We start from the raw sequence: 10,526 nt of genomic DNA, 5'->3' as shown, positions 1-10,526 counted from the left end.
TGACCTTACCACCGCACTTTGATAAATCAAAGAAATACCCTTTGTTGATTGATGTGTAAGTATTGTAAATGGGAAGCTGAGGTTTCAGTTGACTGATGGAATTATTGTAAAGTGTGTTATACATTTCTGAGACACAGAGACTTCTTTATAAAGGCATTTCATATGCAGTGGTTGTGCTCATGACGCACGGCAAAGGTGGACATATTTCTGTAGAAATACATGGATAAACTCTTGGGTTATAGGGGTCCTCAGCAGAACATTCAAATTGTGTGAGTTGGGTATACAGTAGCTTTAAAGGGCACGTAAACCTGCCGTATAATGATCCCGTTGCAGTCACCAGCTCTAGACTGATTTAGGTGGTGGCCCATACTTGAGTACAGATGCAAGCAGACTCTACAGTATGGATCATGTTCTAATATAGGGAATTTACTGAATATTGGCATGATTTTTATGTGATACTAGCTAGAAACAATTTTCAAAATGCATCCATATGGTAATCATATGAAGAAAATAGAAAGCCATCTGTACACTGGTGGACCCCCTGGAAAGCTGGGGAAAATTGTTTTATGATTTCGCTTGAAGAATTCATTACTGATTATTATTGTAAAAAATGGTGGTGCAGCACTCCAATAGTACAGGGCCCCAAAGGCCAAGACTGATGGATTAATGGCATTGGTGCTAACTTGTACCAGTGCAGTTACCAATAGGAATTAATCACCAAATAGTTTACATCTGAATGTCGCAATATCACAGCAATCTATTTAATCATTATAGATACGCTGGGCCGTGCAGTCAGAAAGTAGATCAATATTTCCGGTTGAACTGGGCTACATACCTGGCAAGCACAGAAAAGATTATTGTGGCCAGTTTTGATGGAAGAGGAAGTGGCTACCAAGGTGATAAAATCATGCACCAACTATATCATAAACTTGGAACATTGGAAGTCCAAGATCAGATCGCAGCGGCAAGGTAAGTTTTTAAAACTGTAAGTGTGTACAATCATGTCTTGTTAGATGGCTATGCTTTAATGATGTGAGATGATTTTATTATGTATCCAGTTTATAAACATACAAAATATTTTCTCCTTACAGAGGATATGTATATTCATCTAATCTAGAACCTAGAATCTAGACACATGATTCTTAGTAAAGTAATATTTTGCAGAGTAACCTTTTATGTAACACACATGTGTGCCATAGCCCTAATAGGTCCTGTTACTCCTGATAATTAGACATGTCCCTATAAGCCTTTGGGGCAGTCCAATAAAGTCTTAGCAGGGTAGGTGGGTGTTCCAGACTTGTTTCAGCCTTCTACTTTGTGAGGATGATAGATGTTTTTCAGGTTTGTAGACCTACTTATATTTACCATTTATTTAGTGTAGCGGTACTATACTTCACTCTACTTCTTTAATTCAAGGGCATCATGGAAAATTAAAAACTTATTATTGTTCTGTGTTTTTTCCAATGAAGGCATTTTACAACCCTGGGCTTTGTGGATCCCAAGAGAATGGCTATTTGGGGATGGGTAAGTGTGCATCCAATACATATTCAAGTATCCTACACTGAGCTGCTCAGCTAGTACCACTCACCAGTTAAAGGTTATGTACATAACCATTGTTACTCAAAAAAGTATCAATAATGCTTACTACTAGCACACTTTAACATGTAAATCAGGATAAATATGATTGGACCTATAGTCCAGCATCAACAGGGAATGATGATAAGAGAATGAATTTGTTATGCAGACCCTGAGCTAGTGCTCCGCTTCATTGATACCCCCACTTGCAGCTCCCTTGAATTGGGCACATATACAATAGATTAAAATTTCAACAAAGCTGAAGGACAAACTTTTTTGGCCCAGGGACAGGAATTAAGGTGGTGGCTTGGTGCTCACTAGAATGTTAACCCTGGCTGGTGGGTTTCCAGTATAGAAGAGCACAGGCTTGGGGCCCAAGACTGGCAATTATAATTACTGGTGGGTGCCTAACAAATGATCACTCCCTAATGATGGTCCTTTTTAGATCATTACAGCAACACTGCTTTTTCTAAGATTTCTGCTTCTAGTGGCTTGTTCATTGCATGAAGATCCTCCTGTCTGCTCTGTGTGCCCCCTTACTGTCATGTTAATCGTTACTGTGGTTTACAAAATGTATTTATTTTAATTTATATTCCGACAGTTTACATTGTGAGTAAAATTCAAACACACCATGAAACTTCTATATGTATAATATATACAGCATCTAATGCCTGTTATAACTGGTGCAAAGTCTAAATTCTAGTTCCTCAGTAACCAATCGGTTTTACTGGTCTGCTGTTTTAAAGCAAATACTGTTATTGGATGCTATGGGTTTTTAAACACTTCAGCAAACATTGCACCTTTTACCACCATAATTATCTATTCTGCCAATAAATGAGTCTGCAACAGCTCACTCATTTCTTTCTTCTATTTCCAGTCTTATGGTGGCTATGTAACGTCTATGGTACTTGGAAGTGGAAGTGGATTATTCAAGTGTGGAATCGCTGTGGCTCCTGTTTCAAGCTGGCAATATTATGGTATTTGGTTCAAATCATTTCTCTTAATAGCTTAATTGCTGTATTAAACAATGCAGAGCAGTGCAAATGTAGCTAAATAGACAGGGCAAGAAGTTATTAATCATCGCCCTCTTAGAGAAGCTCCTGTATAAATAACTTTATCAACCTGGGAACCTGGCAGCAGCAAACACAGGGAGAGAAATAGCTCCTTATCCCCCTCTATTTATTTAAATGAAGGATACAAACAAAACCAATTTGCTATCCATAATTAAAAAAAAAACTGGTGGAATACTTTGATTTAACCCTTTTTCTTAGCTAATGCTGAATACATGATTATAACTATGACTTGAGTTTGTCATAATGATGTCTTTAGTTGGGCCAAGTTTATAAATAATACTATACTACTAATCCATTTAATGAATGGAGGGGTTCTCTTCAGCTTTATTTCTTCTATCTCCAACAGATTCTATTTATACTGAGCGATATATGGGCCTTCCTACACCAGAAGATAATCTAGATCATTATTTGGTAAGGAACCAAAGTCTTTTGTTAACATGTTTGAATGTGCAAATGTGTGAGGTTGGTTAGAAAGAACCCATAAGGGTCATCCAAAATCCAGGAGATGCTGGATTTGGCATACTTTTACAGGTTCTCCCTAATTGAGGAAATTTGGGTGCGTGTGTGTGATTGGTGGGGTTGGATGATGGTATCAGAACATATGTGTAGATGCGATTGGAACAGCTGTGGCCAACATGTTCACCTAACTATCAAAATGGTATCAGTGGACTTATAAGGATTTATGATATGTCATGTAAATATTGGTCATAAGCAAGACCAAAATGTCCTGGCAAAGAAGGGATTAAATAGATCCCACAAACACAAATCACCCTCCACCCATAGGGGTCCCATAGCTGTATATAAACCTTCCCTACTTAATATTTTTGCTCCCCCTAGTTCTCCAGAGTACTATAAATTGTATCCATACTCTGATGTCTTTCTTCCTTCCTTCTCTTGACCACAGTTTTCCTTTACTCTCTACCCTTTCAACTTCCCACCATTCTCTTCTTCTTCCCATTTCTTTTCAGTGCAATTTTCTCTTAAATTCAATCTCGCATAACCTCATGTACATAACCTCATGTACCAATCATTCCCATGTCCCATTATCCCGATTTATCCTTTCATCAGTCACACCCCAAGGACTTCTCTTCTGAACAAGCACTATTCTCTTTCCTTAAAGTTCCCTTCTCTTCAGTGCTCTGCTTTTATCTTCTTCTTCTACTTCACCAGAATACTCTCTGCTGCAGGAGCACACTGTTCATGCGTGGATCCGAGATAATTAATTTTAATTCTGTCTGAGCAGTGGCACATATTTCAACTACTTGGTTCATCACTGCATTCTGTATTGTATTTGGAGCACATGCTGAACTTATGTGAAATAAGCGCTCCAACTCTGCAACAACACAGTGGCTGACACACACATTAAGAAGGGGTCTTCTCTACTGTGCCTCCTATGGTCAAGTCACCAAGGGGTAGACCTTTGTCTACCTACCCCTAGTTCTGGCCCTGACCTCAAGCTTAATTACAGTTAAGAGAATTCTCCAGTGTGAATCATTCTTACTAGCTGTACTGCAGCCATCGCTTAATATTATTTTGTATTCAAACTTAAGAAAGGCAAATATAATGCTGTTTACAGCTAGAAAAAAAAATAAGTTCATTGCTTTGCAATATTTTGCAGTGTGAAAACATATCTGTGTATACAAAGTTTCCTTTGTGTGAATTTAATGTAGCTTTTGGGAACCCAGAAACTGTTTAGCAACCACTTCAACAGTGGAAGAAAATGTTTGCTCAAAAAAGATTATGCCATCTTCAAGCATGTCCTAAAAGTGTGCAAATATAATTTGCAGTGCAATACCAATCTACTGAAGAATATTACTTTGGGAAATGTAGCATTAAATATAGCATGTTGGATTAGCTTAGTCTATTAAATATAGTAATCGCTCATTTGTGTAGGTTCCAAATTATGACAGGTTAGCATTGGTCTTCCAGAACCCACTGCAGCTTAGGCACATCTGTTTTCTACCAAACCTGCTTTCATACCTATTTTTGCAAGGTTCTGTAAAGTTCTCAGGAGGTTGCGCAAGAAGTTTAATCTATTATTTTTATTTCTGTGATTTTTTCACTGTTCATATGTGATTGTGTTTTGCAGAGTTCAACAGTCATGGGTAGAGCACAGAAGTTTAAGGATGTTGAGTATCTTCTTATACATGGCACAGCAGATGGTGAGCAGCAGCTAATTAATCTTATAGCACCAGTGACAGATTTCTAGCATCAAAACTGACAAAACAGAAGTTTGATGGCCAAATGTTGCATCACTGGACTGAAATGAAATGTTTTTTATTTAGCATTAATTTGTCTGCAACTGTCTGATTAGTAAAGCAATTATTCCTGAGAGGTAGAGGCTCTGGGAAATTGCCTTGATAAGCATAAACCCCTTTTGTGTATTGCTGGGAAAATATTTATAGACTCTGGAATAAGAATTTTTATGTTCTTAATTGCATTGTAGGTTACATTTTAAGCCAGAAAAAAACACTTATTTACTTTTTTTTTGTTGCTTTCAGATAATGTCCATTTCCAACAGGCTGCTCATATTTCAAAGGCTCTTGTTGATGCCCAGGTGGACTTTGAAACAATGGTAAGGATTGTTCTGCTACAATAATTTCTGTGATTGTTATGGGCTTGACTATTAACAATGCCGGACTTGGGCAGTCTGTGCGCAGAAACACATTGCTTCGCTTATATTCAAACACAAGTGCAAGCGTACACAAGGCTGTGTATTGATGCTGTATATTAAAGGTGCTTGCATTCAAACATGCTCATTGCATTACCAAAAAAAACACGGTGGACCCAGGCTCTTTTGGGCCCCGCTGGCCCAGATCCGTTTCTGCACTTCCTCTTATTTCCGCTGCAGCATCGAAAAAGTCATGAGCATGTATGGGGGTGCGGGGGGGTATCGATGGCACAGAGGAGTTTGCAGTTGGGGGCCTGGAGCATGGTGTGGGGGCCCCTGAGGCTGTGGGCCCTGGGCCCCCAGTTCTGAGCAAACAAAGATCTATGTGTACATAGGGGCAGATTTATTAAGGTCTGAGTTGTGTTTTCCATGAAAACACAAGCTTTTTTTTTAGTTGGACTTTTTCGGCTAAAACTCAGGTTAAAAAAAAAAACAACTTTTTTTTTTTTTTTAAAAATTTCGAATTTTTCGAGATTATACACCTACCCTGGAAATATGTGAATCTGAAAATACACCATCTAAAACCTGGCGAGGTCATGTTGCAGTCAATAGCATTCTACCTGATAAATAACCCCCTAATGACACAAGGGAACCCTGGAGCTACTGTCATCCTGAATGTGGCAGTAATTCAGAGTTTCCACAGCAGGCTGCATTTATAGGAAAGACAGACTTGCTCCCAAGAATCATACGCTAATGTTTTTTTAACACCAAGGGGCACATTTACTAAACTCGAGTGAAGGATTTGAAGTAAAAAAAACTTTGAATTTCGAAGTTTTTTTTTTTTGGGTACTTCAACCATCAAATAGGCTACTTCGACCTTCGAATCGAACGACTATTCGACCATTCTATAGTCGAAGTACTGTCTCTTTAAAAAAAACTTTGACTACCTACTTCGCCACTTTAAACCTACCGAGCACCAATGTTGGCCTATGGGGACCTTCCCCATAAGGTTTCTAAGTGATTTCTAATCGAAGGAAAATCTTTCGATCGAACGATTTTTCCTTTGATCGATCTAAGTATTTGCGGTAAATCCTTCGACTTCGATATTCGAAGTCGAAGGATTTTACTTAACCCTCGATATGGTCCTCCAATAGTCCCCTTAGTAAATGGTCCTCCAATAGTCCCATCATTCATGTGAACGGGTGCAGTGCAACAATACTCAGCCTTTTTTTGCTGCCCAGAAATCTTTCATGTTCTTTTCAGAAGACTTTATTGAAAGACCATTTCAATTTGCTAACTAGAAAATGCAGGTATATTATATGTGGGTGAACTGGCCTCCAAGCCAGGAATTCAAAAATAAGCACCTGCTTTGAGGCCACCAAGAGCAACAGCCAAGGGGTTAGTGAACAACATGATGCTCATGAGCCAATTGTTGAGGATCACGGACTATATATTTAAATCTTCAAAAAGAGTTTTTAGCCTCAACTATACTTGTAAAGCCTATAGAACTGTACACCTAGTTTTTATGAAGTTAATTTGCCTCCAAGCCAGGAATCCAAAAATAAGCACCTTCAAAAAAACTTCAAAGCAACATAAAAAAAAGTTAGCCTTCACTATAGTTGTAATGCCTATATAAGAAACTTCAAAATAAGAAATTGCAAAATGCCTTATGATTTTGGAAATTGTCACATTATTTTTGCATTAATTCTTAAAATTTCTATCATCTGTTTTCCCATAGTGGTACACAGACAAAGATCATGGAATTGGAGGAACAGCAAACAGGCATATCTACACCCACATGAGCCATTTTTTAAAACAATGTTTTAACATCCAGTAGAGGCAAATACTTCTATGCGTGCACAGAAGAGCATCTCACCCATCAATAACTTTTCTTGGCCATTCAACTGTGCACTTGGGCAAAGCATGATGTTTACCAAGCAAGAAAATATAGAACTGCCTATTTAAACTACTGTATTTGGTGACAATTGGTGCTTGTTATCTTGAAGGTGTACTTTCATCCACTGAAGTTTTGTTTACTCTTATGCTATTGACCTTTAAAATTAGACACATAAATAAAAATGTTTTGCCCCATCTACTACATTCCCCCAAAACTAAAAACACTTCATTAAGTAAGGTTAGTGAAATTAGGCATTTGCTTTCATAATTCAGCAAGACTAGAACGTTTAAAGCAAACTGCATTGGGGTTTTTTGGGTTGCTCTATAGTTATATAGGCAAATACAGCATATGTTACTACATAACCCTCTTCGTGAGTTGCTATGAAGTGCTCACCAGTTGCTTTTACATAGTCCTCTGAATATAGAGTTTAGCTATTGTGTTGTAGTTTTTTTGGCTAAAACTGCACTAAGCAACAAAAAGACTACTCTAATGTGTTTATTTAGTATTTATGGAGAAGATTTATTCAAAGAAAATTTCTTGACTACGTAAACCCTTTTCTCTGGCTGCTATTACACATCTTCCTTGAAGGGCACACACCATTATAGTGGGAAGCTTTACATAAGGGTTGTTTGTTTAAAGTACAAACATAGGTTACTTGAGCTAGTGCCCAAACCAATCGAATAGCCCCATTTTGTACTTAAAAGAAACTAGTCCTAAAGAAACATGTTTAGTTATTGGTTGCTGGCACTCTACTGATTATGGCAAATTTCTTAAAGCTCTAGAAGAACATGACATGGTTCCTTACACATATCATTCTTTAGGCTGTGCTGCTTATTAGTATTATTATCATTAATAGAAATAGATCCCTAGATCAAGATTTAACAAATTTAGCCCTTATTGTAAGCCTTTCTTTAAAAGCCAACTTTATTTTTAATTAACTTCTACCCTTTTGTTATAGTGATTCACCTACTAAACCTACCCAAAACAGTTAAGTCATCAAAGCACTAGATCATCATCTCCCAAAATACATTATCTGGGTATTAAAATTTAGTCTGCCTATTGTTACCAATAGGAATGAATATTACAGAAAAATAGCTCAAGGCATAACAACCCCTGTAAGGGCTATTCAGACCTACTATTATGACAAATGTTTGTGTTATTCCAAAAACTTGCATTTCTGGTGGCCCCTAGTATACTTCTGGTCCATCAGCTTGATATTGCAGGTTAATTAGGATTATTGGATTTCTAGCTGGGTGTTGAGAGCCTGATCTTCTCTCATTGTGACTTGTGCTTAAGAACAGAGCTCTGTACCACATTATCCAACATAATTTTGCATTTAACTGAGCATCCAATGTCCCTTCATTAATGCTAACAGAATGTAGTATTACTCTGTAAAAGCTGTAATTATTCTGTTTAAAAATGGTTGTAGTTGCTAGGTAGATGGGATGCAATGACGCCAAATGCTGTGCCACCACTCAGAGTTCCCAACATCTTAACTTAGCCTAGTCCCCTTACTCTTAGTCTTTTATACCAACTGAAAGTTAACAAACACCAGGAAACATCAAACTTTTTCAAATAAAATTATTTTAAAATGATTGTGTTCTGAGCTTAAAACGCTTCACATTTACATGGCTTACTGTACCTCATTGTTTTACATTTAGATCTCTTGTAAAAGTGTGCTGCTAAACAATGTAATAAAATAAATTTCAAACAAGGTGTACTTATTATAATTGCATTAATAAAATAATGAGACGATACTAGGGCGACTACTGGAAGAGTTTTGAAGGGTCATAAAATATGATTGTACCCAGGTTTAAAAAGTTGTTTGCCCATGCTTAATTACAGAAGCGGAAAGAATTCTCCAACATTTGATTAAATATCAAAGAAAAACACAGATATTTAACACTAGAATACATCATTACTAATACATGTTATGCCTCCAGTGACAATTACAGAAGCAAAGAACAGGGAGATAAGATACAGAGAAGGCATGTTTGCCACTTCTGCTCATGCTTTGGATGTTTTACCCACGAGTGTTGCTTTAAGAATCCATCAGATGATGCTGGACTCCTGGTATGCTTTTAAAGGGACGTAAATATTCCCTAAAATGTACTCTCTTGCAGCCCCTAGCTCTGCACATTTGGGGGCCCATTTACTTAGCTCGAGTGAATGAATAAAAAAACTTCGAATTTCGAATGTTTTTTTTTTGGCTACTTTGACCATCGAATGGGCTACGTAGAAACTTCGACTTTTAAAAATCGTTCGACCATTCGATAGTCGAAGTACTGTCTCTTTAAGAAAAAACTTCGACCCTCTAGTTCGCCACCTAAAAGCTACTGAAGTCAATGTTAGCCTATGGGGAAGGTCCCCAGAGGCTTAGGTAGGTTTTTTTAGGTCGAAGAAAAATCGTTAGATCGATGGATTAAAACGATTCGAATGATTTAATCGATCGAATGAATAGCGCTAAATCCTTCAAAGGATTTAACTTCGACAGTCTAATATCGAGGGTTAATTAACCCTCATAATTCTGAGCTTCTGGATAACAGGTTTCCGGATAACAGATCCTATATCCGTACTGCAATTAAAATTCCAAAGGGCAGCTCTAGTTCTATGTTAAGTGCCTGCAAAAAACTATCACTGTATATGAAGCCAGGGGGCTTATTCACAAGTTACTAGATTTTGGGGGGTTAAAAAAACACAACTGTGGAAAAATTGTCATGGGAAAAAAAAATTTTTTTCAAAATGAATCAGTTAATAGTGCTGCTCCAGCAGAATTCTGCACTGAAATCCATTTCTCAAAAGAGCAAACAGATTTTTTTATATTCAATTTTGAAATCTGACATGGGGCTAGACATTGTCATTTTGCATTCTAATGAATATGCAATTTTTTTTTAAAAAAAATTTTATCGAATTATCACCACCTAAAACCTAGCCACGTTTTTGATTTTTTGAAAAACAATTGTGAAAAAATTGCAATTATAGGAGAAAAATTGCAAACCAAATTTTAATAAATAATAATTCATAGATGCTGTGTAAAAGATGGAGAAGTAGATTAATAGTAGTTAAATGATTGGTTTATATAGATTTTTCTACCTTCAGGATTCAAAGTGAATTTATGGTTTAAAGTTTGTAAAACCTATTTAAGAAGGAGTTGCTTTTTTCAAATCAAAATAGGTGCACTGTTTAAATTTTTAATTGTATATACAGAAGTATTATGCTGTATAGGCCAGATTTTTATATTATTTTTTCACATTGCACATTTTTAAATTTTTTATATTGCAGAGATGTAAAACCATTCTCAACCCCGTCCCCCATGTATAAGTTCTTTCCGTATGCCATGTGTGACTGGTTTCTAATAACGCAAAGAATA

This window comes from Xenopus laevis, chromosome 9_10L, assembly GCF_017654675.1.
Source record: "Xenopus laevis strain J_2021 chromosome 9_10L, Xenopus_laevis_v10.1, whole genome shotgun sequence".
Classification (NCBI taxonomy): domain Eukaryota; kingdom Metazoa; phylum Chordata; class Amphibia; order Anura; family Pipidae; genus Xenopus; species Xenopus laevis.
The sequence above is the reverse complement of the archived record's forward strand: the minus strand, read 5'-3'. Positions refer to the sequence as shown.